The sequence below is a fragment of the Salmo trutta genome, chromosome 38 (genome assembly GCF_901001165.1).
Source record: "Salmo trutta chromosome 38, fSalTru1.1, whole genome shotgun sequence".
In the NCBI taxonomy this organism is placed as follows: Eukaryota; Metazoa; Chordata; class Actinopteri; order Salmoniformes; family Salmonidae; genus Salmo; species Salmo trutta.
The window spans coordinates 6,177,802-6,185,905 of NC_042994.1; the positions used below are offsets into that span (position 1 = coordinate 6,177,802).

Genomic DNA, 8,104 nt, shown 5'->3' on the forward strand with positions numbered 1-8,104 from the left:
CATTGAAGACAACTGGGAACTCAAATATACGACATCAAATTATGACGTCAGTGATCTTCAAGTTCCCGAGTTGGATGACCGTTCAAAATAATATTTCCCAGTCGGAGCTCGTTTTTTCTGAGTTGCCAGTTGTCTTGATCGCACTGAAGTCGGAAGTTGGAGATTTCCGAGTTCCCAGTTGCCATTTGTTTTGAAGGCGGCATATGACGAACATTTTGAAACGAATTGGCAAATAGAAAAATTCCGAGTTCCTAGTTTCGACTAACATTTGAACGCGGCATTTATATAGTCACAGCCAATGAGATGGGAAGGAAGTGTGCCAACGCCCACGACATGCCCTTGGCCAGATGGCTATACATTAGCGCCATTTTGAGTGTGGCATTCTTAACTTTTGGAAATAGTTCCAAAAAGAAAAATCTGTGACAAAAAGTATTTAACTCACACATAACTTTATGAATCATTACACTCTAAATAGTTTTATAATGCATATATATGCATTTGTTTTTATGCTTTAATTCAAGGTTAAAGCATAAAAACTACTTCACAGGTGTCGTCTCTATTGGCTTGATTCGCTTATGATGGAGAAAAGCTGTCCCCACGCCCTCACGTAGCCATTTGACGTCACACTGCAGCGATTACAAAACAACCAGCATTGCATGAGATAAGGCCATCATCATGCGACGTTATCAGATCATCGATACTATGTTGTGCATGAGGTTGCTCACTGCAATGTTATATTGTTACGGAATAAGACTTGTTTTTACTGCTACTGTTTAGAACGTTTATTTTTTTTTACCTGCTGGTCAACATGTGTTATACAATGTTTTGTAACAGGCTTGTGTAATGAAGGACAGCTACCATAAAACATGACATTTCTTATCTTATTCGTTCAAATAGAGCTATGGAACACCAGGAAAATGATATTAAAACAATAATCTGTACCATAGCATTTTTTTCCTTTTGATTATAACTGCCATTATTGGTACAGTATGTTACAGTATTGTCACTAAAATGCTTCAAATGTGATTTTTGACCATCACATTGTTTTAAATGTCATACATTTTACGCAAAATGAATAATTCACTTGATAATATGATAATATCATGTTTTGTAAATTTATAATCTTTACTCTCTTTAGTGTACCATTAAATGTGTCTTGTGTTGTAATTTCTTTCAGACTGTGTACCATGGCTCTCAGAGGTGCTGTGACTCGTTTGCTCTCCAACGCTAAGAAATGTGCTGCAATCTCAGCCTCCCGGGCACAGGGCACAGCAGCAGCTTCACCAGCCCAAAACGGGGAGTTTACATGTGAGCATATAATAACATAGAATGGGATTGTATTTAATTAAGTGACATTTTTAAGTGTCTAGAATGTATTGCTGCTTTTTTGTTGGTCTCCGTTGATGACTTATTGTGCCGTTGACTCTTTCAGAAGCCGAAGTGGTCGCCAAGAAGCACGTAAGTCATTTATACAAGTTATACAACTCGTAAAGCTACAGTATTGGACAAACCGTATCATATGTACATTACCAATGTATTACATATGTAAACTTAACCTGCTAGATGCCACTGGCTACACATACAGACATGGTGTATTATATTATGAAACGTGGTGGTGGACAGTATGACATCACCTTGTTTGTGTCGCCTCATGTTCTAATTCCCATGGCCCTCTACAGCCAAGGTGCAGTTTAACTGGCGTGACGCCCTGGAGCTGGACGGCCTGCTGACAGAGGAGGAGGGGATGATCAGAGACTCTTTCAGGACCTACTGCCAGGAAAAACTAATGCCACGCATCATCATGGCCAACAGACACGAACGTAAGCACTGGAACAGTGTGTAAGCACAGACATAGGCTGAGGCATGGCCATGGCCAACACCGACAAGCTGAGGCACTGACAAATGGCCAGCGGACACGAACGTCAGCACTGACACATGGCCAACGGAGATAAATGTCAGCACTGACACATGGCCAACGGAGACATATGTAAACACTGACATTTGGCCAACAGACACAACCGTAAACACAGGCTGAGGTGCTATTCCTGGAGAGAAGACTTCTCATGTTGCACAATGAACTTCTCTATAAACTATTTATTCATGCTCACTTTCTGTTTGTTTGTCTCCCCCCCACAGATTTCCACCGTGAGATTCTCAGAGATGGGAGAGCTGGGTGTCTTGGGGCCAACCATCCAAGGTAAATAACATATGAAACATGCATCATCCTGTTATTGATGTGTTCATATTCAATCTTCATGCTCAACTCGATTAGTTCACTAATTGTCCTTCTTCCTCAACTTTGTCTCTTCTTCACCCAGGTTATGGTTGTGCCGGCGCCAGCTACGTGGCCTACGGGCTCATTGCCAGGGAGGTGGAGAGGGTGCACAGTGGCTACCGGTCAGTCATGAGTGTCCAGTCCTCACTGGTCATGCACCCCATCAATGCCTACGGCACAGAGGAACAGAAGGAGAAGTGGCTACCCAGGCTAGGTAAGCAATAACTACTATATATTCCATAGTAAAATGACACATAGTATAGAAACTAGAGCTGGGCGATATGGAAAAAAAAATCCATATCCTGATAAATTGACTGAAGTATCACGATAAATTGAACGATAAATTCATAACATGTGCGGCAGTTACTTTTTTACATTACCCTTAAAACTACTACTACTTTAGATGTTGTAGCTATCGATTGAAGAAAGGAAAAACCCGCACTCACTCAGATATCACTTGGCCCATTAGCAATAGCCCATATTAGCAGACTTACTTCATTTCAAACTTCACATTCCTCTAGTAAAGGCTACTTATCGTTATTATCGATATCAATGTCCTCAATAAATGGTTGGTTCGGTCAGTATCAACAATTTTCGGTTTAGAAACTGTGTTGGGTTTCAGTTCATAAGTATGAAGAAAAAGAACATAGATGAACAAACAACAGGTGTTTATACATAGTTAATATTGGCACATAGACAAAAGTCTAAGTTGTTGTACAAAGTAAATGTGGTGCGAAATTGAGAATTAAACTAATGCAGACTGAAGAAGAGCTCATATTCCAGTTAGATAAGGCCTCTTCATAATCCCATCTCTCTCTGTGTAATGATGCAGCTCGTGGGGAGATCTTGGGCTGTTTCGGCCTGACTGAGCCCAACCACGGCAGTGACCCTGCGGGCATGGAGACCAAGGCCAAGTACAACCCCTCCAGTAGCACCTTCACCATCAGCGGAGCCAAGACATGGTAAGGTTCTTCTAACCTGGGTACCAGTCTATATGACCAGTCTGCATGTAGGTCTGACTGGGTAGGTTCTAGTCTGGGTTACCATACCAGTCTGTTTCTGCTTTAGTTCACTTCTTTGAAAGACCAGGCTAGGTAGGTAGAGTAGTTATGAGTCAACTATAAAATGTCCCAATGAGGAGACATATCCCTTCAGTTATATGGCTGCTGAAAAATGCAGGTGTAACAAACAATACTTCCACGATGTTTGTTGTCTCCACTGTGGGAACTTTAGGTGGCATGACATGAAGGTTAGATGTATGTGTGACTGTCTCATTACGGAAAGAACATTATGAGAAGGACCTCATGCACAGCTTCATGCATAGCCATCCATATATAGATAACCTTACACCAGTTGTTGGCAAAGCCCACGCCAGACTTTTGGAACTGTTACGTCTCTATATATGTTTCGTAATGCAAGCAGTATTTCCCTCATTAAAATGCAACTTATTTCCCTCATTAAAATGCAAATCAATTTATAACATTTTTGACATGCGTTTTTCTGGATTTTTTTGTTGTTATTCTGTCTCTCACTGTTCAAATAAACCTACCATTAAAATGATAGACTGATAATTTCTTTGTCAGTGGGCAAACGTACAAAATCAGCAGGGGATCAAATACCTTTTTCCCTCACCATACATTCTCCCTGCCTGTCCCCCCCCCCCACCATATTATATACCCTTACCCTCGCATATGATGTAGTTGAACCTATAATACCCTAACTCTCACTATGGGTAACTAACTTAGCGTATTCTCTCCCCTATCCTCCAGGATTACCAACTCACCCGTGGCGGACATCGCGGTGGTCTGGGCCAAGTGTGAGGATGGCAGGATCAGAGGTTTCATCCTGGAGCGTGGCATGAAGGGCCTGGCAACGCCTAAGATCGAGGGCAAGTTCTCTCTGCGGGCGTCGGCCACGGGCATGATCCTGATGGACGAGGTGGAGGTGCCCCAAGAGAATATGTTGCCCAACGTCTCTGGACTGGCTGTGAGTAAGCCTAACTTTTGGACTCAAACACATAATGCTGTTTAGAAATACTGTAAATGGAATGTTTACTATAGGAACAATTCTGACTGAATCAAAGTTGCTGGCCGAGATACTGTATGTTTAGAGAACTCTTGAGATGCGATCTAGAAAACAAAGTCAGTTCTCTAAAGATGAAGAAAAGGTGTTCTGTTAAAATATAATATATTGAACTGAACATACTGTATATGTCTCATTTCTGGTCAGGGTCCTTTCGGCTGCCTGAATAACGCCCGCTACGGTATCGCCTGGGGAGCTCTGGGTGCTGCCGAGTTCTGCTTCCACGCTGCCCGCCAGTACACACTGGACAGGTAAACATCTCCCTCCCTACTCATTATGTCATCAACCCTATTAATTCAGAGCACTTTTTGGTATGAATGGACGAAGTAGCTTGTTCAGGAAGACGTTAGCTCAGTAGTAAAGAGTATTGAAGGGAGTCAAGCTGCCATCCTGACTCTTCTTTCAGCATTTTAGGACCCTATTATATGTCGCTGACATCTGATTCGTTCTCTTTTGTTTTGGTCCATTCAGGATCCAGTTTGGCGTGCCCCTGGCCAGGAACCAGCTGATGCAGAAGAAGATGGCTGACATGCTGACAGAGATCACCATTGGCCTGCAGTCCTGTCTGGCCCTAGGCAGACTCATCGACAACAAGAAGTGAGTGGAGTCCCCACTGAGTGAGCGAAATGTTTGCTTTTGGATGTGAGGAGAGACTGCAGTGTGTGTTTATGCATTGGTCTGTGTACTAGTTTCATGTTGAATATGTGAAGAGAGACTATCTCATTGTGTGTACTGTACGTGTCCATCTTTCTTCATTATATTAAACACTGACCTCTATCCTGTATGTCTTCCCTCCCTCAGAGCGGCCCCTGAGATGATCTCCATGCTGAAGAGGAACAGCTGTGGGAAGTCCCTGGACATCGCCAGGCAGGCCCGAGACATGTTGGGAGGCAACGGCATCGCAGACGAGTACCACATTATCAGACACGTCATGAACCTGGAGGCCGTCAACACATACGAAGGTGAGGAGAAGATTGATTGAATATGGTATTTAAAGGATGGAAAGGCTGGATAGAAGAACAGGTGAATGGAACATGAGCAGAAAGTAGTCTGGATTGGAGCGAGACAATGAGACTTCATGACCAGCAGAGGTCAGTAGTGTACAAATGAAGTGTTACAGTTACTTGTTGGTTTTGTGGTATAATTCTCAGTCAGTGGAGGCTGCTGAGGGGAGGATGGCTCATAATGTCTGGAACGGAGTAAATGGAATGGCATCAAACACATGGAAACCATGTGTTTGATGTATTTGATACCATTCCACTTATTCAGCTCCAGCCATTAACACGAGCCCATCCTCCCCAATTTAAATGCCACCAACCTCCTGTGTTCTCAGTATGTATGTATTACATATCCCTACAATATCTAATTTAAATTAAAAGTTTAGCCTCACTTGCACATTTCTCTTATCAAATAATCAACCCACAATGCCTTTGTGTTTGCTTGTTCTTCTAGGTACCCATGACATACATGCCTTGATCCTGGGCCGAGCCATCACTGGACTGCAGTCATTCACTGTTGAGAAGTAAACTCTCCTCCTTGTCCTCCTATTACAACAGACTGAATAACGGACTTAAAGTAGACTGGGAAAGCCTTGAGCTACCCATCTATCTGTCTTATGAGAAGTAATCACTGAGGGTGTGTGCCTGACTGCTGATGGACTTCCATCCCCAAGTGCCTCTGTTTGGTGATAGTATATTAAAGTAAAAGTCAACCTGAAAGAAACACTGGGTCCAAATATGAGACGGTTTTGTTTTGCTTATGTACCTGTACTCAATCAATCGACGATTGAAATACAATGTCAGCTTGAATGTTGATACAGTAGCTTCAGTCTCCTACTACGAAGGGATGTCACAATGGTATGTAGCATGTTGATAAGGGATCTGTATAGATTAGAAAGATATGTTATGGAATAAGTTAACTTAATGGGTGAGAGGTTGTACAGTATGTATGTGTGTCTTTAGAGATTTGTTCGCAACTGGTCTATTTGATTTATTTCTAGGTGAAAGAAATGAACTGTACATAAAGAATATTTTGAAATGATGAATTGTATAATTTTGTAATTGTGATACCGACGGCTGACCTAAATCAGTGCTCTTTTTGAGGACAGAGAATGTTCCAATTCAGTGATCTGCCATATCGAAATAGTCATAGGATTAGGGACTCATTTGCAAATGATTTTTTTTCACATTCTGGTCAAAAAAGCCATTGACATGCAATCACACTAACTGAAATGACAAAGAAGCGAGCCATGGCTTTGTAACAACACACTCAGGTTTATTAACCAAAACAGCACTTACAAAAGCACCAGACTTAAAACTGCAGAGTAGGTATATTTAATCAGCTAGTTAACACTTGAACCAGCACAGTTATACTATAACCAACCACCGCACGGGGCTGGCACAGTACAGTACAGTGGGGTCCTCAATGGCTGTCCAAAGGCTGGCAAACTACACTTAGAAAAAAGGGTTCTTTGGCTGTCCCCACAGGAGAACCATTTTTGGTTTCTATGTAGAACCCTCTGTGTAAAGGGTTCTTTATGGAACCCAAAAGGGTACTACCTGGAACCAAAAGGGTACTTACTACCTGGAACCAAGAAGGGTTCTCCTATGGGGACAGGCAAAGTATCCCTTTGGAACCCTTCATTTCTAAGAGTGTAGTCACTCAGTACTCCGGTGCAGAGTCAGGCCCCTGTTGAGTCCTGCCAGGGCCTCGGAGACGGTGTGGAGCTCAGTGTTGAGCCTACTGCAGCTCTCCAGCACCAGAGTAAGCTCCTGGAGCGTGGCCTGCATGGCATGGCTGTTTTCCTCATAGACAGTGTACATGTGCTCCTTCATCTGCCCGCAGATCTCACCCACCTGATGGAGAGCATTGACAAGGAATAGTATCTAGAGTACACTATAATGAAACTGTTGGACAGTCTATGACAATGTAGTACAACACAACGGCCTACAAATATAACATACCCATTTATACGTGCATTTGGTTTCTTGAAGTTAATACACATTGGGAAAGTACATTTTGAACTGTTGAGCAACTGGTGTGATAACTATGCCCTATGTACATAGTCATTGAACACTGGTCACTTTAATGATGTTTACATACTGTTTTAGCCACTTCATATGTATATACTGTATTCTAGTCAAGGCTTTTCCTATATAACTACTGCTGTACACAGCTTTTCTATTCATATACTGTCCATAATGCCTTTACACACCATCATATACATTTATATTCTGGACTCTGCCATTGCTCGTTGTAATATTTTTACATTTCTTAATTCCTTTTTTATTTTGGGGATTGCGTGTATTGTTAGGTATTACTGCACTGTTGGAGCTAGGAACATAAGCATTTTGCTACACCCGCAATAACATCTGCTAAATATGTGTACACGACCAATAAAACGTGGTTTGATAAACCGTGATGTTGGCAGTTAGCTACATACCTTTTCCACTAGCTTGTCCTGAAAGTTGTCCATAATCGTCTGGTCCATGGTGCGGCTGTCGTTTATCTTCCCAACCAGGTCCTGGACCTTCTTGCCAATGTCATCTATCCTGGAACTTAAAGCAAGAAAGTACATTTAGTTCATTCATCTTAAATCAACATTATGGCATTGGTTGACTTTCCACAGATGACGTGACTTTCCTTTGAGTTTCTTCCTTTACTATGTGTCCCCAAATCGCGCGATAAATGAGCTGAAACGGAGATCGGAGTAGGACTTGAACTATTCACGAACGAATAAAGAGTCTT

The 8,104-nt window shown here is 42.2% G+C and overlaps 1 pseudogene; it reads left to right on the forward strand.

Moving 5' to 3' along the window:
- Positions 1-1,094: 1,094 nt before the first annotated feature.
- LOC115178505 (glutaryl-CoA dehydrogenase, mitochondrial-like) lies at positions 1,095-6,092 on the forward strand (annotated as a pseudogene).
- Positions 6,093-8,104: the final 2,012 nt, after the last annotated feature.